Source organism: Ambystoma mexicanum, chromosome 6p (assembly GCF_040938575.1).
Source record: "Ambystoma mexicanum isolate Mex_15411 chromosome 6p, UKY_AmexF1_1, whole genome shotgun sequence".
Taxonomy (NCBI): domain Eukaryota; kingdom Metazoa; phylum Chordata; class Amphibia; order Caudata; family Ambystomatidae; genus Ambystoma; species Ambystoma mexicanum.
In genome coordinates this window covers 1,204,857,431-1,204,881,948 of record NC_090935.1, presented here as the reverse complement: position 1 = coordinate 1,204,881,948, position 24,518 = coordinate 1,204,857,431, and the positions used below count along the sequence as shown (strand labels likewise).

General features: G+C 45.5%; 1 protein-coding gene across 4 annotated transcripts in view; it reads right to left on the bottom strand.

Annotated features, from left to right (window-relative positions):
* Positions 1-24,518, bottom strand: part of AGTPBP1 (ATP/GTP binding carboxypeptidase 1) — a 2,604,148-nt gene that overhangs the window by 238,468 nt on the left and 2,341,162 nt on the right. The window lies entirely within an intron of this gene.

Sequence of the window (24,518 nt, the reverse complement as noted above, 5' to 3'; positions counted from 1 at the left end):
TGTGGGTGCCTGCTGCTGTTCTGTCGCTGCAGGTGCCCCCTGCAGGGTTGATGCCTTGTGTGGCACACTGGGTGTTGCTGCAGGCATTTTCTTGGACGGGGGGGGGTGGCGGTGGCCCTGGTCCCTTTGCGTGCACTGGATGTCCTGTGTTCCACCTTCCTCATCGGTGCCTGGGAGATAGAAGAGATGCAGGTCATCAGTGATGTTGTCAAATAGCAGCTATGATGTATTGCAGTGTGATATGTTCATACATTCAGGCATCATTTCATTTCTGGTGTGTGACATTTGGTGTACTGAGGGGACATGTTGGCAATCAATGCATGGCTGGTAGCCTAGCATTGGTTTGGTGTCTGTGTGGTGGGTCCCATGGGCATGGTTGGCTCATGTTGCACCTCTGTTGGGATTGGGATTTTCACTCAGCATGCGTGTGGTGCAGGGTGTGGCACTCTATGGATGTGTTGATGTAGCCTTGGAACATGCATTGCCTAGTCTAATTTCCACATCACTTGTGCCACATCATGTTTTGGTATACGTGGATGTGATGGTTCACTCACCTTCCTCTGTGGTAGGTGCAGCGCCGACCTCCTGGTCTCCTATTCCCTCTATGGCTTCCGGGTCAATGAATGCACTTGCGGTCTCCTCCCATGCAGTGAGCTTCACAGGGGAGTGTGGGCCACCGCCTGTCGCCATTGCGGCTCTCCTGTTCTCCGCCAGGATCTTCCTGACCCGGAGGTAGAGGTCATCCCAGCGCTTCCGGCAGTCATGTACACTCCTTGGGGTGCTCCCCACTGCCGACACCCTCCGAGCGACCTCCTGCCAGACCTGTTTGTTTTTGGTTTGGGCAGCATGCTTGAGGTCTGTGCTCCTGATTGTGTCTGCATGCTGTTCGAGGGTGTTGCTGCTTCCTCTTAACTTTGGGAGGATTTCCTGGTGGCCTTCGACATCCTGCTTCAGTTGTGGCACACAACAACACGAGTGTAGTGGTGGTTATGGAGGATGGCAATGGATTGTGTTTTTAAAGATGGCCGCTGGCTCATTTCCCGTTCCTGCGCGATGACGTAATTTCCGGGTCCTTTTTTGCAACCATGGTAATACCGTGCCGGTATTACTGTGCCGGTGTTTAGTGGTTGTTATGACACGGTTACGGAATGGGCGGTACCCGCAATGCCGGTATAGGGGGGGTTGGTGGCCCGTTACCGGCATGGCGGTTTTGCCACTACCGGCATGGGGTAACGCGCGTTCACGCACACTCGTAATCACCCGCTGTTAGCGGGTTCATACGAGCAAGTACCCGCTCATTCCGGCATGCCGGTAATGAACCCGGTTTTACCGGGCAACTCGTAATGAGGCCCTTTGTCTGAAGTATTTAAGCAATGATGAACCTTGTCATCTGATACAGCCATAAATATGAAGTACAATATGGATATTGTTTGAAGTATCCCAAGAATTGAGGGACTTTGACCTATTAAACCAAACATTGGCACAACTTACTGGATTCTTTTTCTTTTCTTTGCATGAGTGTACTGGGAAGCCTATGTTGATTTTTCAAGTGAAAGCTGCTGAACAAGCGAATGATGCCCAAATGAGTGATAATAAAGCTTTAAGGGCACTTGAAAGAAGATTAAATCAAGCCTCACAGTGAAGCTGAAAACTGTGGCAAGACATTTATGAAACAGATGCAGGTAAGGTGTGTTCGACAACTGCGCCTAGACCGAACACATCCACCTAAGGAAAAGCCACTTTGTGTTTGTTCTGATTGAATAAAGGAAGAACATTCGACTGAATTGAAATTGAGGAATTTAACTTTATATTTTGGAACATTGAAGATCCCAGGGAATTGTGTTATTGTGAATCATTGAAAGACCTGAACGCGTGGGAAGGGGACCCCTTTTTTTTTTAAATGAGAACAGTTTAAACCTTGGGGAAGGGAGAACCCTTTTCCACTTAGAAGCTCTGAACTTTTATTTTGAACACTTCCCATGTGGTGCTGACATCCCCACACATTGTATACATTGTATATATATATTGTATACAATATACAATTAGATGTGAGGGAAGTATAGGTTTTGGATACAGACAGACATTTGCTTTGGACTTCGTGACACAGACTATCATTAGTTTCAGTTGGGTAGGGAAATCCCACCTTAGCACGGCGCAAAATAGAACCTTCTTCCAACCTTCTTTTTATGTGAAATGAAGGTTTGTAGCCCAAATTTCATTCATGTGCCTGTGTCTATTTCGTCTTGCCTTCACAGTGGGCAGTCTAAAGGACATTAATGCAGGGGTTCAAACATAGCTACTTTAAGAAAAGTTAGAACTAAATTCAATTCAGTTCAATGCAACAAACCCCCCACAAAAACTGTATGCCAGTGGGGATGGTGAACAGCGAGCCCTGCTCAGCAAACTATTAAAGATGGAAATGGCAGCCAGGTACCCCTTTCACAGTGCCAATCTGCGTGCCCAGCAAGCCAAGGAAAGCAGGAAATCCAGAACAGAGGAATTTGGGCAGGTCAAAAGGTCCGGACCTCTCCCTATGCCAAGATGAAACCTTACACCTCCTGTACACTTTGATACACTTGGTTGCAAGTCAATGAGAAGAAAGGAGCGCGTCCAGAACGTTGTCCGACAAGTCCCACTCCTGATACCTTAGCCTCTCAGCATTCACGCATGAAGGTTCAAGCTGCTGAGGCTCAGTTGGATGAGCCGGTCCCGAGTGATAAAACAAGTGCATCATTGCTGAGAGGTGCCAGTGAGGGCAGTTGGACATGTCCAAAGATTCAAATACCATTTACATCGAGCTCAGTCTGGAGCGATCAGAATCAACGTCGACCCACATTTCCAGGGTCTCCTCAGAACTAGGAGAATTACCAGGATTGCAGGGAATGCATACAGACGTTTGAAGTTCCATTTGATAACCAATGTGTCTCTCCAGAGATCCCTGTGTAGTGAATTCCCCAAAGCAGAACAACGCCCACTTCCTGCTCACATTGTAAGTGAAGATCTTCATTGAAGAGTCCCCTAAAAGGTGAAGATCTCCTCCAGAACATCATGGAAATGTCCACTCGTAAGAGGCCGAAGTATGTGTGCTCAGAGCATCCACAATTACTTTCTCCATCCTGGCAAAATGTGCCATCAGAGAGCCGTCATTCTCCAAAGCCCAGAACTGCAGTCGCAATGCTTCAAAAAGGCAATGGCACCACCCAGCTTGCTGGGGTAATGCTTGCCACCATGTGGTCTATTAGGATCAGCACACACCAGTGGCTGATACCGTAAGATCTAGCAGGTGAGCACACCAGCCCTGTGAGGAGGAGTCTGTGAATATCATCAGTTCAGGATAAGGTTGCTGAAACAATGCTCAGAACACAGGGTTAGAGACCTGCAACAGATTTGACATGTTGCCCTGGAACTGAGAACAGAGACTCTGAAGTAGCCACAGCAGCAAGTTCATGAGCAACTTGGCTTCCAACACCACCACTATTCATGAGGCCCAGAAAGTGCAAAAATCCAGAGGCAGAAACCATCCTCTGGAATTGAGAGACCTGCACCATCTGAAAGAACTTCCCTACCTGATCTTCAAGAAGGAAAACCCTCCCAGACAGGTCTCCAAGACTGCTCTGAAAAACTGAAGTAAATGGGACAGCGAAATAGGGTGAAGCCTAAACTGTGCCGAAGGCTTGAATGAGCTAATCATTTAGTAGAAAACAAGAATCTTCTCCTTTCTGAGAGGAGCCGCTAGCAGTTTGGTGATTAACTTGGGTGCCGAAAAAACACTGAATAACAGAATTTGGAACTGATATCGGGTGTTTCCATCCATGAACCTCAGGTACTTCCTGTGCTTGAAATGAATCAGCACAATGAGGCAGGCATCCCGGAAGTCTAGGAACACCAAACAGTCCTGCAGCTTGAAGGCCTGGAGGATTTCTGCCACAGAGACCATCTTGAACTTGCACTTGTGTAGGAATAAGTTCAAGAGCCTTAAAGGCATGGTCTAGTAAAAAATGTTATTGTCCCTACGGGTCGGCCATGTTTTTTTAAGCCTAAGTGGCTCGATTTTAGAAAACTTTCCTATGGACCTTACCCGAGTTTTCATCCATTAAACACACGCGAAAACAAGCACCAGGGAGCTGCCATTTTGTGATAATCCTATCATTTCCCCCATCGCCCTAGCTGACCTGCTTTTGCGGCACTAAATCATATCCCCCGCCCCTGAGCCGGTCATCAGCAGACTCGTACCGCCCATTTCCCAACGCCAAAGCACGTCTTGTGTCAACATTCGCTGCGCTTCAGCTAATGATATGTCGCCATGGAAATGGCAGGACGCCTCTTTCCTCAATAAGTATAAACAGACCGTTTCACAACACACAGCAGCAGATTTTCGATTCCATTCCTCTCTCTGTGCTACTTAGAGTATTCTGTGACTCGTTTCTGTGCTCTGGTCAGCTACCTTCGCGGCTTGTAGCCCGTGTGAACACCTGTACCATCTTGGTAAATTATTTTACTTTGTTTACCACACAATGGCTACAATAATGCCCTACATGTACGAGCCCGAGTATACCGAGGAGGAACTACTGTAAAGGGAAGCACGCGAAAACGATGGGGATTCGGACGGCATTTGGCAGGACGAATCAACAGATGAAGAGCCTGGGCCTAGTCGCATGGACGGCGTCTCCACCTGGTGCACATGCAATCGGTGCGAGCTAATGCCGACCGAGGAGGAGAACTGCTGCTGCCGAGAAAACTCGGGATGCCTGGCCTACATTTCGGAAGGCGAGCCACGACCGCAATGCATCACCGAGCTGCCAGACTTCAGGGCAGCCTGCCTCACCGGGCCGTGTTGAGGATAATGATGGTGCTTATGCACGAACTTCGCGCAACTGTTCGTCCTCGTAATCCGAGTAACGAGTAAGTATACTCTGCTTGTCATGCCACTCCTATTTCATGTTCTTCTACTATATCCAAAATTACATCTCCATATCATTGTAACGCATGTAAGTCGTTCAATAGTGTGCATTGTCTAGATAGCATTTGTCCGTGTAGAATGCCATTAGTTACAAGAATTGTCATTGACAACAAACGTTTATTAAACTTATCTTGGACATTTAAAAACAGTTTGTTTCATTCCTTTTCACAGGTGGTACAGGCTGGTGGCCTATCGTTCCTTTACATGGTGGCTCCACGGGAGGCTTGGACACCGCGTTCGAAGAGTGATACCCGCCTGTGCCGTTCGTGCCATTAGAGAAACGTTCCCGAGTGACAGCGGTCAGTACAGGGGATTTTCTCTCTCTGTGCTGCAACCTGACCTGTATAATCTTTAAAGTCTTGTATTTTTGTGTGATGAAAATAAGATACAAAATAAAACACCACATATATTTTAACAACGGTTGTTTCGATTTTTTAAATGAATCAAGTGTGTCTCCATTCAAGGATGGACGTCAGACATCTGTGCTCCGAATGGGTGAAGGTCTGGTCGCTGTGAAGCAGGGTGGTCACTATCTATCTAAGCTAACATAACATATTCTCGATAATGCATGCACTAAATATCACTTGTTCAAAGTCTTTCAGTAGGTTATGTCTCTATAAAAGTCACACATATATATATATATACTAACAATTACCATTGAATTATACAGGCCTAAGGGTCTTGACCACTATAACACACCGGTTGAAGTGTGGGTCTGTGCTCACAAGAATCTCCGGTATGTGGCATTTTTTATTGATAAGCAACGATATACTATCAAAGGAGGTTCGCGCCAGTGGATGAGCGCTGGCATGGGGGGCTGTCAGGGGCGCGAAAGGCCAAGGTGCCAAACTGCATGTACACTTCAAAAGGTATCCCACGCCAAGGGGCCATCGGTCACATGGCCTCCTCAGACCCCGTGTCTCCAGCCAGGCCTCCCCTTGAAGCAGGCCGCCCCCCTGCAATCCACATAAGTGTATCTCCATTCAGCAGTCTTCCTGTGCCTTATCTGCACCCCTCAGGCCCATCCATCCCACCCCCCTCTATCAAAGGCGGTTCGCGCCAGTGGATGAGCGCTGGCATGGGGGGCTGTCAGGGGCGCGAAAGGCTAAGGTGCCAAACTGCATGTACACTTCAAAAGCTATCCCACGCCAAGGGGACATCGGTCACATGGCCTCCTCAGACCCCGTGTCTCCAGCCAGGCCTCCCCTTGAAGCAGGCCGCCCCCCTGCAATCCACATAAGTGTGTCTCCATTCAGCAGTCTTCCTGTGCCTTAACTGCACGCCCCAGGCCCATCCATCCCACCCCCTCTATCAAAGGCGGTTCGCGCCAGTGGATGACCGCTGGCATGGGGGGCTGTTAGGGGCGCGAAAGGCCAATGTGCCAAACTGCATGTACACTTCAAAAGCTATCCCACACCAAGGGGCCATCGGTCACATGGGCTCCTCAGACCCCGTGTCTCCAGCCAGGCCCCCCCTTCAAGCAGGCCGCCCCCCTAAGACCACGTCATACATACGTCATTCATTCACAAACACACCCCTGTTTCTAATACTTTATAAACCACTTGATATGTCTCATGAGAACATCTTTGTGCTTTGCAAGTCAACTCCTGAACGTGTTACCTGGCAACCACTGAGATCTACGCTAATCTGCTCGTCGTTGTGCTATCCGTGAACTTCTGTGACCGCTTAGAGCAAACCCATCAGTGTGGTACCTGTGGCCACCCACCTACTCTCCTGCAACATACTGCTCTGCTTGCTGAATCCAACTGTTTGTTGGTCAAGGTAAGGCCATGTATCCTAGTCATATTTCGCAGATTTTTAAATTTCTATCTATTTGCGAGTAGAGTACACAATAGTGCTATGTTCATTGGTCTCATTGCTGCAGTCTATAATGTAAGCATGTTTCCTTCTTGTGCAAGACAGAACATCCAAGGGACGAGTCACATGTTCAGATTTTAGTCACATCATTTATACATTTCTGCAACTTATGCAAATACTAAGCCGCACATAATGAACTGGTATAGTTCCTGCGACCAAAACAAACCTTGTATTGATCATTGTATGATTCATTTACTTTTGTATCAAATCTTTATTCTTGAAGATTGTATAATAATGTCGATATTTACTTTTCAGATTTATCAACAATGCCTGCCTGTTCGATTAGCGGTTGCCCCTCGAAGACCCATGCGAAATCTGAAGGCACTACAATGCATGTATTCCCGAAAACTGTTGATCGAATAAGAGAATGGGTCAGACATTGTGGATATCCACTGGATGAGCTGGAAAGTAGAGTCCAACAAGTCTTACAGGACAAGAGGGGTGATCGATACCGCATCTGCAGCCGGCACTTTTCCTTGGACATGTACACAACATCTTGGGTAACAAAGAAGAATAAACGGCGAACGACACGGAAATTGCTCGAAAACGCTATTCCCACTCTATTCGTCCACATTCTGCCACCGGTGAGTCAAGTGTCCGGATTTAGCTTTAGGCCTCGCGGTAGTGTGTAGGTAGCCGAACTGATTAATTGATATTGTAGGTGTTCTAACCCTTGTAATAATTTCGATATTGATATGAGTGTATAGTTTTTTGAATAATGAAATTTATCAATATATTCTTTTTCGATTTCATAACCCACAAACGCAATGTATATATATATATGGGAACAGGGAACTGTGCTGTATTGAGCATTTTTCAAGTATTCTGTCGCCTTACATGGCCATTTTTAATATTGGCATTTCATTATCAATCATTAATTTACCTTTACAACTTCTTGACTATCCCTTGAATCTGAAGCAAGAACATTCTACATCCTTGACGTGGTCGCAGTTATCAACCACTTCTAGCACGTATCAGGTAATCTTACTAGGCTAATCCACTACAGACTTGTTTTATGCATGCCAAGTAATAGTTTTATTTTATCGTGTAATTATTTTACCGAATGTTTGGTTAGTGCTTTCCAATTGTTATCGTCCTTAGTAATCCTTAGTTATCGTCCACTGGTGTTTGTTTTCAGTTATAATTAGTGTTATCCATACTAATGCAAGTACTGTCTTTCAGGGAGATGCTGAAGCGTCCGCCACATCTACAACATTTCTAGATGTTCTTCACCAGCAAGAGGTATGGATACTGACAGCTCCATCGAGCGTCCTCATCAGAGCTGGAATTCTTGTCGTTTGATTGTTCTACACAATGTTTCATTCGTGGTTAGCCGTTGATATGTACCTGTGCTGTCGACCCCAGGTGTGTGTTATGTTTTCACTATTGTAATCCTCACTAATGCAAGTACTGTGTTTCAGGCAGTTGATGGAGCGTCAACCCCTGCACTTGATGCAGAGCCTGACATTCAAGTAATTCCAGGGGAAGTGGAAGCGGGACCATGCATATACGAATCAGTGCAACAGCTTTCGGAAGTGCGCACTACATTTGCAACATCCATAGATATTCTTCAGCAGCACGAGGTATGGATACTGACAGCTCCATCATGCGTGATCATATAACGTGATTCCATTTGCTATACTTTCTTCCCTATTAACGCAAGTGCTGTGTTTCAGGGAGACGACGAAGCTTCCACAACAATCACAACATCCAATTTAGATGATGCAGATGTAAATAAATCGGAGAAATAAGTCGATGAAATGTGATCATATTTTGATTTTCCTTGATTCTTTTGGACAATGCATCATTTGTGGTTATCTCTTTATATGTACCTGTGCGTTTGACCCCAAGTGTGTGTTATGTTTCCAATATTGAAAACCATACTAATCCAAGTACTGTGTTTCAGGGAGACGACGGAGCTTCCACCACAATCACAACATCTCATTTAGATGATGCAGATGTAAAGGAATCAGAGAAATAAGTCGATGAAATGTGATCATATTTAGATTTTCCTTGATTCCTTTGGACAATGCATCATTTGTGGTTATCTCTTTATATGTACCTGTGCCGTCGACCCCAAGTGTGTGTTATGTTTACAATATTGAAAAGCATACTAATGCAAGTACTGTGTTTCAGGGAGATGTGGATGCCTCCTCTCCAATACAACCATTCATGGCAGTCCATGCAGAGCCAGAGGTATGGATACTGACAGCTCCATCGAAATAGATCATCACTGGTCGAATACTTGTCGTTTGATTGTTGCACACAATATTTAAATCGTGTTTGGCTATTGAGATGTACCCGTGTGTTCGTCCTCACGTGTGTTTTATGCTAACAATATTTTGATACATAGTAATGAAAGTACTATGTTTCAGGGAGACGATGGAGCCTCATTCCGTGCTGTCTATGCGGATACAGAAAATATAGTCGTTGCAGCGCAAGAGGAAGGGAGGACATGCGGAAACGAATCGGAGCTACAGCGTGCATATGTTGAAGGTCGAGTCAAAAAAGTTGCAAAGAAAAAAAAACAAAAAAAGGTTAGTTACAAACAGTTCATAACTTTAAAAAAATGTTTGTGCTGGGGACTATTTTATGTTTTTTTCCAGTCAATTTGACTACACTTTATCTTGTGTTTAAACTGAACATCCCTTTTCCAATCTCTCCTCCAGTTACCCGTGGGTGTCAGAACTATACATACACAGACAGTGAAGCGAATGAGAGATGTTGGTTGCCAGACCATGTACACTATGGAGGAACCATTAATTGAGGCGAGGCGTGTTCAGGCTCGAGATGCTCATGTCCAATGGCCAGAACATGAATTAACTGTGTTTGGAGACTACAGCAATGTTGCATTGGACCATAGCTACAGTGCGACCGCATCACCACAAGAAGATGTTATTGAATGTATTGAAGATAGCTCTAAAGTAGTTGCAGATCAATTCACACAATCTACACCCACCAAAAATTTGCCACCAAAAAACCTGTTGACATTGTTGTGTTCCCCCATCAATGTTGAAGTAATAGATGTCGAAATGACAGAGAATGAACCAGCCGCAGCATCCATAGACGCATCAGAACTTGATATCAGCGATATTCCTTTCCAATGTGTTGAAATCTCCACAACGTCACAGGCCGAAACAACGTTGACGCAGGATGACAATCTAATGAAAGAGAGCAAATACATTGTATTCAACAGTTGTTTGATGGAAATTATAAGTATGCTGAAATGTGTGCATTCCATTAGAGGGAAAGTATGTGGGAAGTCATTTATTAATGTGACTCGTCAAATAAAAGGCACTAACGTAAAAATAAATGCCGCCTGTAGATTAAATCATAGGTTCTCATGGTCTGCACAACCGATGCTGGGGAAACTGTGTAACGCTCACCTGATTCCCGCAGAGGCGCCGGTCTTGACTGGGTGAATGCCGTATCTTCAAAGGTGATGTGTAACACACGGTTGGCTCTTTGGGCTGGACCTCTGTGCACTGTATGTCTGACTCGAAGAGTAAGATGTCTGCAGATAGAAAATATGGGATTAATGAACCGGGGTTATTGGGTGCCTCTCTCCTCTTCCCTTTCTCTTCTCCTGTAGAACCCCAAAGGTTAACACCCTCACCTTAGGTAAGTGAACGCTGAGCTCTCCATCTGCCTCGGGGCAGGGTGCCGTAACCAGTTTCTTCACTGGATAAGGGTGCAGACCTCTTGACCTCAGAGGACTGCTGTCCGTCGTTAACTGCACGAACGGTAAGTTCTGGGCACTTCAAATGTCTTAAAAGTCTTTTGTAATGATATCTCTTGTTTTGCAGGGTTCCGGCGAAGGCGGATGGCGGGCTGATGAGAGTTGAGGATCGAACCCGCGTGAGGAATAGAAGCGCCTGGAAGCACGTAAGTAAGCGCTTGTAGCCTGCTTCACGATGCGCACTAACTGTCCCTTTTATCTTGCAGGTACAAGTTCGGAGCTTTAGAGAAGCTGAAGGGTGCTGGAATACCCACTGGATTCGGCGTGGGAAGGAGTAATGGCACGTGAGTAATAAAGTTGCCCAATGTCTTTAAACGCACCTTCTTTTGTCTTTCAGATGCGGGATGCAGCGCCGAAGGCCTCCGGAGCGTGCGAAGAGTAGGTAAGCCTTTGTCTTTCAGATGCCGGAATGCAGCGCGAGGCGTTGTTGACAGCCGATGGACCAGGTAAGAGAAGCGCTGCCACTGAAGACCGTAGTGCTAACCTGTTCTTTCTTTGTCTTTACAGGTGCTGCTGAAGACTGGATTCCAGGATGGTAAGCCTTTGTTCCCTTAGGCCCAGGATCAGAAGCAGAAGACACGATGAGCGTTCTGCTGCAGAGAATGCAGAATAACGCAAAGCAAGATTCATCCATCGGGTGTGGTTTAAATAGCCTCCTGTAGTGCTTAGGTGTCTCCTTCCACAGCCACGCCTAGGTAAGAAAAGAGTTCCTGCTTTCCAGAAGAGTTCCAGTGTTCTGAACCTAGGGAGTGGCTCCTGCCCCACCCAACAGGAAAAGTAGTCCCAAACAGAAGAGGATCAGGGGTTCAACTGGCAGGTAAGTAAGCAGCATGGTCTGCTGCAGGTAAGTCCACCCAAGCATTATGAGCCCGGCGCTTCCAGCGCTGGGACTGGGCATCTTTATGAGCCTGGTGCCACTGGCGCCAGGACAGGGTCCAAAAGGTCCCAATTGGGACTGGCTGGCACTCGGAACCGGGGTTATGGGTCTGCTTCCAAGGGAGTCGGGCAAGTCCTGAACTTTTGGAAGCAGAGATCATGACAGCACCCCCCCTCAAGGCCCCTCCCAAACCGGGCTTCTCCGGGGGTTTGGGCTTGTTAGGAAATGTTCGATGAAATCTTTTGATTAGACGAGGCGCGTGGACATATTCTGCAGGTTCCCAGGATCTTTCTTGGGGACCGTAGCCTTTCCAGTCAATCAGGTAAAATAGTTTAGATTTGGAGATCTTGGAATCCAGGATGCTTTTGACTTCAAACTCGAGTTCTCCATCAACTAGAATAGGTTTTGGAGATGTAGTTAGTCGGGTTTGAGGTTGCACGGGTTTTAATAGAGAGACGTGGAAGACCGGATGTATCTTCATGTGAGGGGGCAAGTCCAACTTGACCGCTACTGGATTTACTATGGTAGTGATGGAATAGGGACCAAGGTATCTTGGGTTGAATGTGCGTGGTCCTTTTAGAGGTAGATATTTGGTGGATAGCCAGACTTGATCTCCTACTTCATATTGGGGGGCTTCCTTCCGATGTTGGTCTGCTCCTTTCTTGTATTGTTCTTTAGCCCTTTGAAGGTGAGAAACGGCTTCCTTAAAGGCTTGGGTGATTGTAGAATGCAGGTGGTCTACTGCTGGTGTTCCAAGATCTTGGAGTGGATCCAACTCCGAGGTTCGAGGGTGACTACCGTATAAAAGAAAAAACGGGGTCTTCCCAGTTCCCGAGTGGACAGAGTTATTGTAGGCATATTCGGCTATCCAAAGGATATCTTTCCAAGTTTTTTCAGTTTGTTGTAGCATGCAGCGCAAATACTGTTCCAGAGTTTGATTGGTCCTCTCGGTTTGTCCGTCGGTTTGAGGGTGGTGGCTGGTCGAAAGTCTCACATCAATTTGAGCCGACCGACAGCAACTTCGCCAAAAATGAGAAATAAATTGACTACCTCGATCCGAAATTAGAACTGAAGGAAAACCGTGCAGTCGGACGATGTTTTCGAGAAATTCTCGGGCCAGAGTTGCTGCTGTTTGTAAGCCTTTGAGTGGAATGAAATGCGCCATCTTGGAGAATAGGTCCACGATTACTAGGATCGTATTGTATCCGGAGCATGGAGGTAGATCGGTGATGAAGTCCATAGAAAGCGTATGCCAAGGGCGAGGCGGGATGTCAATAGGGCGTAAGAGGCCGGCTGGTTTTTCCTTTTGACTCTTGTTTTGGGCGCATACTCCACAGGGCATTATAAAGTCTCTGATATCTTTTTTCCAAGACGGCCACCAGAAGTAGCGCTTGATCTTTTCCGAGGTCTTGGTCATACCGGGATGTCCTTCCATTAAAGAATCGTGATAACAAGAGATTACCTTTTTCTGTAAATCTGTGCTGGGCAGGTATAACCGTTCTTGGAAATATAATAGGTTGTCCTTCACCGTAAAGTCCTTTCCCTGCAGATGCCAATTCTGTATGTCTGCTGGAGTTACCAGTAGCCTGGCTTTATCCTTAACTTCCTCTATGGATTGTGTGGCGATTACACCTAGAATTCTTTGTTCGGGAATGATAGGTACAGGTTTAGGATTGATCAAATGTTCTTCCACTCCCATCCGAGAAAGGGCATCAGCTTTACCGTTTTTTGTACCAGGTCGATAGGTAATTATGAAGTCAAACTCGGCAAAGAATAGTGCCCAACGGAGTTGCCTAGAGGATTGAGCTTTTGCGGTTTTCAAATATTGCAGGTTTCGGTGATCTGTAATCACAGTAACGGTGTGTCGGGCCCCCAGAAGATAATGCCGCCAAGCCTTAAAGGCGGACTTGATAGCTAGAAGTTCCTTATCAGTAATAGTGTAATTGATTTCAGGAGGCGAGAATTTGCGGGACCAAAATGCCACGGGATGCAACTGATTGGTTACTGGGTCCTTTTGTGATAGAACTGCCCCCATGGCAAGGCTCGAAGCATCAGTTTCAACGATGTAGGGGAGTTCTGGGCGAGGATGTTTTAAGATCGGTGCAGAGATAAATCTAGTCTTCAAATTCTGGAAAGCTTGTTCCGCCTCGGTAGACCATTCAAAACGTTTGTTTTTCTTTAACAAGGCGGTGATGGGCTGGACTATTCGAGAGAATTCGGGGATAAACCTGCGGTAAAAGTTAGCGAAGCCTAACATGCTTTGAACACCTTTTACGGAGGATGGCGATGGCCATTTGAGAATTGCATCGACCTTCTTTGAATCCATACGCACTCCGCTAGGTGATAATATGAATCCCAAGAATTCAACTTCAGTCACGTTGAAAACACATTTTTCCAACTTAGCGAAAAGTTTGTGTTGACGCAATCTCTCGAGGACCATTTTCACGTGTTTCCGATGTTCAGTTTCCGATGAAGAATAAACGAGGATGTCGTCAATGTAAACAACAACACACACATCTATGAGCTCTCTGAGGACATCGTTCATAAAATATTGAAAGGCGGCCGGGGCATTGCAAAGTCCGAAGGGCATGACCTGATATTCAAATAGCCCATACTTGGTGCGGAAGGCCGTCTTCCATTCATCGCCCTCTTTTACTCGTACCAAGTGGTAGGCTCCTCTAAGATCCAGCTTTGTATATATGCATGGTTTTCTGACTTGGTCCAGGAGTTCAGGGATCAAAGGTAACGGATATCTATTCTTAACGGTGATCTGGTTCAGGGCGCGATAATCTATACAAGTTCTAAGGTCCCCTTCTTTTTTTGGAACGAAGAACAAAGCTGAGGAAGCAGGGGACTTGGAAGGACGAATAAACCCATTCGCTAGGTATTGATCCAGGTATTGTCGGAGGTGAAGATTCTCAGGCTCGGTGAGGGCATAAATTCTACTACAAGGAGGAGTAGATCCAGGTATCAGGTCTATCTGGCAGTCATAAAACCTATGAGGAGGTAGAGAGTTAGCCTGATCCTTCCGGAAAACATCTTGGAATTCTAGGTATTCAGGAGGTAACTGAGGAGCCTCCGAGGAAATTGCTGCCAGTGCAACACCAGGTGGAGGGTGACAAGTAGAGACACATTCTGGAAACTGAACCGTTCTTGCTCGCCAATCGATCTGAGGATTGTGCTTCTCTAACCAAGGAATTCCTAGAATAATCTGGAACTGAGGGGCCTTGATCACATCGAACACGATCTTCTCATGGTGTCCATCTTGACTTACTAGCGTCACTTCTTGGGTGGTATGCGTTACTGGTCCGGAGGCTATCTCCGTACCATCCACCGTAGTAATGATGTCCTTTACAGCCTTTGGACAAAGAGTCAGATTCATCCTCAAAACCATTTCATGATCCACATAATTGCTGATGGCACCGCTGTCGACGTAAGCTTCAATCGCATGTAATCGATCCGGATGTTCAGGGCTAATGAGGACCATAGGTATCACGAAATGCGAGGTCACGGAACTGGTTTTAACGCTCGGCAAGAGGACCTCTATTCTTGTCGGGCGAGGTCGTTTCCCTGCTCAGAGTTTGTGACCCTGGTAACTGCAGCTCCTACTGCCTTCTTGGCTGGTTTCACCGGACAGTCTCGAAGAAAGTGCCCCGAGTTTCCGCAATAGAGGCATAATTGCAGCTGTTTTCTCCTTTCCCGCTCCTTTTGTGATAGTGGTCCTTTCAGGCCCCCTATTTGCATGGGTTCCCCGGAGTCTACTCCGTTGGTGGTTTGGAAAATACTCGAGCATCAAACTTGGAACGATCGGCCTTCCTGTTCTGCAGTCTGTGGTCAATTTGAACGACTAAGTCAATATAGTCTGAACAGTCTTGTGGGGGATTCACTACTTGGGCTAACACATCTTTGAGCTCTCCACGTAGACCTCTATAAAACAGCGTAATCCTTTTGTCCTCAGGCCATCGAGTTTCCACTATCAGTCTGTTGAAAGACGCAATATAAGCCAAAAGGTCTTGATTACCCTGTCGCAATGAAAGGAGCTCATTGTCCAAGGCCTGCCCCTGTGAATGTCTTGCAAACAGTTTTTCCATACTGAGCTGAAAAGCTTGAAAATCATGGAGAACAGGATCATCTTGATTAACTAGAGGGATCGACCAGTCTGCCGCATTGCCACTAAGGTACGAAAGCACGAAAGCTACCTTAGCTTGATCAGTTGGAAAGGCTGCTGGCCGGCATAAGAAGTGCAACCGGCACTGATTAATAAATACTGCAAACCTCTTTGGGTCACCAGAAAATAAATCGGGCGGAGCCAGAGGTACATAGAGGATGTTGAAGGAAGATTTGCCCATGATGCGGGTAACGGAGTTTGTCCGGCTTGTGACTGTAGCAATTGTCTAGCGAGATCGTCTGTTCGCTCCTTGGAAATAATCAGTTCCCTTCTTAGAGCATTCGTTTCCTGACGGGCTGCATGCACTTCTGCTCTTAGTTCCCCAAGTAACTGGGCTAGCTGGTCGGTATCCGAGGTTTCCATAGCGCCTGGGTGGGAGTTTTGCGATAGGCTTTGCGTTCTGTAACGCTCACCTGATTCCCGCAGAGGCGCCGGTCTTGACTGGGTGAATGCCGTATCTTCAAAGGTGATGTGTAACACACGGTTGGCTCTTTGGGCTGGACCTCTGTGCACTGTATGTCTGACTCGAAGAGTAAGATGTCTGCAGATAGAAAATATGGGATTAATGAACCGGGGTTATTGGGTGCCTCTCTCCTCTTCCCTTTCTCTTCTCCTGTAGAACCCCAAAGGTTAACACCCTCACCTTAGGTAAGTGAACGCCGAGCTCTCCATCTGCCTCGGGGCAGGGTGCCGTAACCAGTTTCTTCACTGGATAAGGGTGCAGGCCTCTTGACCTCAGAGGACTGCTGTCCGTCGTTAACTGCACGAACGGTAAGTTCTGGGCACTTCAAATGTCTTAAAAGTCTTTTGTAATGATATCTCTTGTTTTGCAGGGTTCCGGCGAAGGCGGATGGCGGGCTGATGAGAGTTGAGGATCGAGCCCGCGTGAGGAATAGAAGCGCCTGGAAGCACGTAAGTAAGCGCTTGTAGCCTGCTTCACGATGCGCACTAACTGTCCCTTTTATCTTGCAGGTACAAGTTCGGAGCTTTAGAGAAGCTGAAGGGTGCTGGAATACCCACTGGATTCGGCGTGGGAAGGAGTAATGGCACGTGAGTAATAAAGTTGCCCAATGTCTTTAAACGCACCTTCTTTTGTCTTTCAGATGCGGGATGCAACGCCGAAGGCCTCCGGAGCGTGCGAAGAGCTGGTAAGCTTTTGTCTTTCAGATGCCGGAATGCAGTGCGAAGACCTCCGGAGCATGCGAAGAGTAGGTAAGCTTTTGTCTTTCAGATGCCGGAATGCAGTGCGAGGCGTTGGTGACAGCCGATGGACCAGGTAAGAGAAGCGCTGCCACTGAAGACCGTAGTGCTAACCTGTTCTTTCTTTGTCTTTACAGGTGCTGCTGAAGACTGGATTCCAGGATGGTAAGCCTTTGTTCCCTTAGGCCCAGGATCAGAAGCAGAAGACACGATGAGCGTTCTGCTGCAGAGAATGCAGAATAACGCAAAGCAAGATTCATCCATCGGGTGTGGTTTAAATAGCCTCCTGTAGTGCTTAGGTGTCTCCTTCCACAGCCATGCCTAGGTAAGAAAAGAGTTCCTGCTTTCCAGAAGAGTTCCAGTGTTCTGAACCTAGGGAGTGGCTCCTGCCCCACCCAACAGGAAAAGTTGTCCCAAACAGAAGAGGATCAGGGGTTCAACTGGCAGGTAAGTAAGCAGCATGGTCTGCTGCAGGTAAGTCCACCCAAGCATTATGAGCCCGGCGCTTCCAGCGCTGGGACTGGGCATCTTTATGAGCCTGGTGCCACTGGCGCCAGGACAGGGTCCAAAAGGTCCCAATTGGGACTGGCTGGCACTCGGAACCGGGGTTATGGGTCTGCTTCCAAGGGAGTCGGGCAAGTCCTGATCTTTTGGAAGCAGAGATCATGACAAACTGCCAGCAGGCAATCTACTGTGTGCAGCTGCATCACTTTTTAGTGGCTCCTGTTTTAGAAAGGTAGAGGCTTTCTTTCAGTTTGTGGGACTCCATTTCATTTCTAAAGCGCTGTACTACATATACCAATGTGATTATCTGTTTCCGGCCATTAGTGATGCTTGGAAAATTGAACAATTGTCTCTAGCAAGTAAATTCGAAGGCAAACGATTCAGGCTAGCCGGCGATGGACAGTACGACAGCCCTGGATTTTCTGCCAAGTACTGCACCTACCACTTTCAGGACATGGATAGTAAGAAAATTGTGAGTTCGGTGGTCGTGCAGGTAACACAATGTACATCGTCAGTGGCCACGGAGAAACTAGAATTTATAAAATCAGTGGAATATCTACAATCAAGGGGAATGCACATCGACCTCATAGCCACGGACAGACACGTTTCAATTGCCAAGACAATGAGAGAGCAGTTCCCACATATTAAACATCAATTTGACGTATGGCATCTTGCTAAATCAATCAATAAGAAAATCTCGGCTGCAGGGGAAAAAAAAGGTTTTGAAAGTATTTTGCAGTGGTCCCATTCTATCACCGACCATCTTTGGTGGAGCTCAAAAACTTGTGAAGGGTCAGTGGAAATACTACTTGAAAAATGGCGGTCACTGATGCACCACTGTACCAACGTTCACCGCTGGACAGCAAACCAACATTTCCACCAATGTGAACATGGCCCTTTGTCCCCAGAGGAGGCACGGAAGAAGAAGTGGTTGATTCCATCTTCACCGACACACAAAGCCATTGAGAAGATTGTTTTCAACAAAACTCTATCAAGAGATTTGAGAGGACTGACAGAATTCTGTCACACAGGAGATTTGGAGGTGTTCCACAATATGTGCCTAAAGTACAGGCCAAAACGCTTGCATTTTAGCTTTCGGGGCATGAAACATCGCACTCTACTAGCGGTCTTGGCCCATAACAGCAATGTCGGATGTGAACAATCTAGGACTAGGGGTAAAGTAAGGATGCTTCGCTACACTAAGGTGTTTTCAAAACGAAGTAAGCAATGGGTGATCAAACCAGTCTATGATGAAATGCAGTTCGACTTTGTGAAAGGCCTTATTGTTGCTGTGTTAGAGAAGCACAGATATGGAATTTTGGACGTTTCTGTGCAGACCAGTGATCCATTGCCACCGAACATTGCGACTGTGCCATGCCCACCCGAAGCACAGCTGGTTGTGAAGTACAAATCCCGGTTTAAATAATTGCAATACGATTGTCTTTTTGTAAATAAATGTTATTGTACAGTGTACCTGTAACCCTAACCCCTACCTTCACCATCATGGGTGGCAAACAAGCTGGGTGTCATCTTTGAATTCTCTCTATTCACCTCATATATGTGTATGTATATATTTTTCTCACATCTCATCTCATGTAAATGTAAATGGTGCGCACTGTTAACGGAGGGGAGGCTTGCGTATTGCAAATAATAAAACAAACAAACAATAAATCTCACTTTTAACTCAACTCCTGTGGTACTTTATACTTTCCCTGACCTTCCGCCAAAAATTAAATGTCTCAATTTGGGCTGCAAAGCTCGCAGACAACGGGGACAAAATTGGGGCACTTAGAACGCGCCAGCCAAGCGGGCCGTGGCATTTGGGAGAGAAGCCAGTTCGCATTTGCACATTGAGGCGCACTACATAGACGGATTCTAAACTTCAAGTTCTCACAGATGCATATACTACGTGTTGTTGCAAATAAAGAATGCGAAGGACAGCGGCTTTCATTTTCAGCTTGCGCCCAGATCAGGCCCACAAGTCGCACTGGAAGTATAAGGGTCTATTGTTTTTTGACCTTGAGACAGGGACCATGCCGAAAGAACTACATTTGAAGGGGGTGCGCAATAACGTAAGAGACGATAAGGCAGAAAATTCAGAAACTAGACCGAGTTTCATTTTAGTTCAGTATACAAAAAATCGTTGTCAAGAGCACGGTCCGTTTTACAGACTGCATTACGAAGAGACACAATGGAAATTTCAAATATAATGTAAGTAAATCTTTACACGCTTTTATACCGGAATGAAGATTTAATGAATGGATGCATGAATAAATGAATGAATGAAGAGCTAGGAAAAGCAAGGAAAATGTGTTCGTGGTGGGCACATGGGCATGCAGGTCCACTGGTCTCACCGATCTCGGACCGTGGCCCAGCCACTTTTCCCTGCACTGCCTACCTGCACTACGGGACTGTCTCTGTATCCTTCAGCCCCTTCTCCCGGCATTTACCTTGCACTTGCCACCAGCTGGCCCTATTATTTAATTTGTATTCAACTAACCATGTACAGCACTTTTACCCCCCTTCCCCATACGCGATCAGAAAGACACCTGGCCTAGTAGGATCGTTGTCTGTCTGCCCTTGTTCCCCACCTGCCTCGTCGCGCCTAGAAACACTTGAGTATAGGCGCGTCACAAATGCCATATCATATATCATATCATTCCTCACGCATGTAGACGAACTGTCGTTTATAATTGTGTGTTGGCCTCGATTTATTTCGTTACTTTTCGCATTGATTTTAGAGCCGAACATAGTCCATTGAACTATCCTTGCAAGCAAGTAGTTTCTGATCGGCTGTAATAAATAAGATAAGTAATATTAATGAAGATCGGCTGGCGAGACTAATTATAATTTTTTTTTTTTCTTAACAGTTATTTGCTCCCCTTCTGCTACTGCCATCGGTTTGAGACACCAGCCGATGGCTTTTACAGAAGACACCTGCAGCTTCGTGTGAACAACTGGAGCACACTGACAATTTTATGGGACGATCGCCAAGGGCCCACATGCCCTTACGCTGTACTAGTGGCTAGAAGCAACATATCAACCTTTACGTTGGACTAGTGCCTAGTTGATGGAACAGCCTTGCGGTTCACCGTGCTTCCAAAGTGCTTCTTTTAGCGAAAAGCAACACCCTGTGTACCATGGCGGATACAGATAAAAGAAAATAAATGGCTTTCGGAGTTCATATGGCAATTGCTGAATATTCTCTAAACATTTAATGTAAAATAAATGTACTTTACCAAATGTACCGTTTTGCTGTTTGATTTTAAAGTACAGTTTCATATTCCGAATTGTGGCGCGCGGTGTTGTGAGATGGTCTGTGTTGGTTTCCGGGTTCTGTGTGGAGTCGCGTAGAAGACGACTGGGCGCTTTTGCCTACGCAGCACAGTAACATCACGGAGAAAGGGGGGGGAATATGAATGTTTGGATAATGTCAGGCTCAGGGGCGGGGGAATTGATTTAGTGCCGCAAAAGCAGGTCAGCCAGGGCGATGCGGCAAGTGATAGGATTATCAGAAAATGGCGGCACCCTGGTGCTTGTTTTCGCGTGCGTTTAATGGACGAAAACTCGGGTAAGGTCCATAGGAAAGTTTTCTAAAATCCAGCCACTTAGGCTTAAAAAAACATGGCCGACCCGTAGGGACAATAACATTTTTTACTAGACCATGCCTTTAATATCCATGATGTGACATAGACACTGCCTTTCGTTGAGACCAGAAAGCAAAGAGAGAACCAACTGTTCCCTCAATCTGAGCAGGGCACCAATTCTATTGCCACCGTCTGCAAATATTGACACACTCGCTCCATCAGGGGAGTGTCTTGAGACAGTGAAACGGCAAAAAGAGGTGGGCGTTTAAGAAAAAGGAGGCAGTAATCCTGAGTCACAACCTGTCCTGACGAAGCGTCAGTAGTGGTATGATGCCACTCCGACACATAGGAACAACCTCCCTCCCACTGGACAAAGTCCATTTCACAGTGGGCTTGCACTTGCAGTTAACGCGGACAGTAGAAGTAACAAATACCTCCCTTTGGGCATCACCACCTCAACTTTGCCACTGTGGGCGCTTGCCTGAGGGTGCCTGGTCTCTGCCACAGAGGGCAAAGGAGGTTAAGGGCTAAGAAGAACAATCCCTAGTGTTAGGGCACAGCGTTATGCAGAATAAATGGTAACGATCTTGAAGGATCAGAACACCGCTCAGTTTTGGGATCTAATTAATAATCAGTTCAATCCTCAAACTCAATCCCAGGCAAACCCTATTATTGAAGAGGCATGGGCCACATTTTATTCCAAGGTGTATAGGGAAAGTACAGATGAACCTAAGTATTTGCCTTCGATTAATAGGCTACTTGGGGTCTGCTGTTTTCTCTTAAAGATATTTACGGAATTATAGTGAGAAGCAAGATCTCTAGAGCCCCTGGGTCAGATGGTCTATCAAATGTGACACTCAAAGCCTCTCCTATGGTATGGGCTAAAATACAACTGAAACTTTTTAATAGAATTTTAGTCTTAACAACAATTCCCTCATCTTGTAAAACCTTGATTATTGTTACTAGTTAAGAAAATGGGGGAATGCTCGAATCATGAAAATTATCGGCCGATAGCACTTCTTGATGTGCCTGGGAAAATATTCTGCTCTATAGTTGAATCGAAAGAAGATCGGCTGAAGATACTAACATTTTGGATCCTTGGCAATCTGAATTTGTACGAGGAGTTGGAACTACCTTACTTTTTTTAAAATAAATGCCATTCAATCAAAATGTGTTGCTATAAAAAACACCTGCGTATTTATGTTTTATTGGTTTTACTATGGCATTTGACTCAGTCGCTCTCTTCTTGGGACAAAATTAAAAAATTGGGGGTGTCCATCGCACTTAATTGATATTGTTTGAGAATTATATTCTGGAACTTCAATAAGAATTAGGTTGAATGCGGAAGGCCTTCTCTCCGACCCGATAAATACAACCAAAGGATTTAAGCAAGGCTGTGTGCTCGCCGCAATACTATTTAATTTGTATATTGTGGATGTGAGCCTGGCTTTAAAAAGTACTAGATCTTCCCCCCACTAAACTTGATTTTTGAATCATAAATTAGTTGTCATATGCGGATGATCTGGTGTTTTCTGACCAAACCCCTATTGGTCTCCAGCGTCCGATCTCTGAACAGTTGTAGATTACCAGAACAAATAATCTGGCAATTAATGTGAAAACCAATCTAAAATGTTGATTTAAAAACCCTCCAAATGGAAAACAATTAATGGTTCTAATTGGTTGCTGTTGAAAGATCCTCTTGAACTGGTGACAGAATGTTCTACCTGGGTTTCAGTATATTTGAAATAGATAAAACTGTGTTACATTATCCATTTTTAAGGAGGAAATTAAAAATACGGATCTCCCAGTATGGATATTATTAATATGGCCAATTTTCTGGTATTCCTTTAATTCAATTGTATAAAATGAAAGTTATAACAATTATGACTTATGGGCTGATGTTTTGCTTGGATGTCGGATGTCAATTAGGATAGTCCGGAGGGCTCTTTGCTAGGATGGATGCAACAGATTTCAACTAGGAAAAAGATGCTTGCAAGAATATTTTGATTGAGCTAGACCATTCAGAAATGCATCCAAAGAGAAACCCCAATTTAGTGAAGAAACGCCTTAGATAAGCAGACAGGAGCCGTACTATTGGGAAAGGTGAGTCCTACATGCACCACCATTATATTAATTTGGATGGGAAACCTGTGAATACCTAGTTCTAGGGTGCAATTTCGCAATTCGAATTGGAGGAAATATTTTTTAAGAAACAGGCTGAATTTATTAAGCACAAATGAAATCCTGGGGGCTACACAAAATATTCCTAGAGAGGAAAGGTCTTGCAGGTTTAGTAAAGGTACACAAAATGAAATACTTCAGCACTTGAGCTTGAATTGCGGGAACTTTATTGAATTGAGATGAACATTTTTGGGGAAATAGAAGATTGTAATAATTTACATACAGTCTCAATTTGGAAGTTAATACTTGAAGGCGCAAACGTGGGTGTAAAATTAAATTTAATATGAATTTTTTTAATATTTATATAATCTAGTTGAGAATGAATGAATTTTATTAAAGATGATAAATACATTGGATCACATGTTGGCCATAATATAATGTATTGGTTTTATAACTGTATTTTGTATATTGCCCAGATTACTGATATTGGTGTATTGTTTTGATGATTATACGTATTAATGTGTTGTTTGAATTTGTGAACAGTTCAACTGAACCATAACACAGTAAATTAAAAAAATATATTTAAAAAACAATCCGCTAGTGTCTCCCTAGGACTGGCTTGGTGCTGATAGCCACAAAATCAGCCATGTCCAGGCTGACTACAAAATCTGGGGGCACGGATCTTCCATTGGCAGTTTTTCTGCTGGGTCAGAGAACACTTCAAAAGCCAAATGAGTACTTGGCTATGGCAAAAGCAGCATTGACAGGACTCAAAAGCAACACTGCCCAACACAAAGAGCTTCCACAGAATGCAGGGGGACGCTGCCTGCAGCTCCACTACTGTCCCTAAACAACCCCCCATCCCAACCCCACCAATATTTGCTGACCCAACCCACCTTGTACATTTTGATGGGAAAATTTGAGCAAAAAAACCCCAAGTAAAATAAATTAAAGCATTTTTTGGTCACGCAATAAACCCACCACCCTTGCAGTCCATGGCCTCCAACTTCTTGCTCTCCCAGTAAGTGGCAGAGAGGGGCAAAATCATGGACTTCAAACCCACTGTAGCTGCCTGCACCACCAAACTCTCAGGAAATCAATGAGTGGAAAGGAAGCCTGGATCTGAGGTGGGGGAGTGGGTGGTCATCACCGGGGTCGCCACTGTCGGGTTGAATGGCAATGACTGACATTCTCCCAGTGGAGTAGAGGATTACGTGGGGAATGGTACTTGCAATGTACAAGGCTATTCTTTGGAGGCCACCATGGGGTGGAATTGATGCCCGGCTTCCTGAAGGAAGACTAAGAAAAGGAGTAGCTGTAAGAGTACAAACTCTTCCTAAGCTTCTTTTTTTTGTACTTTAGGACTTGAGAATGTCACTTCACAGGCTCCTCCACCAAGGGCCTCTTCAACTCCACCCCTGGGGACTTGGCCTTCTCTTACCACTCTTGCGGTAGTAGCTGTAAAGCTTTGTGCATACTATCCA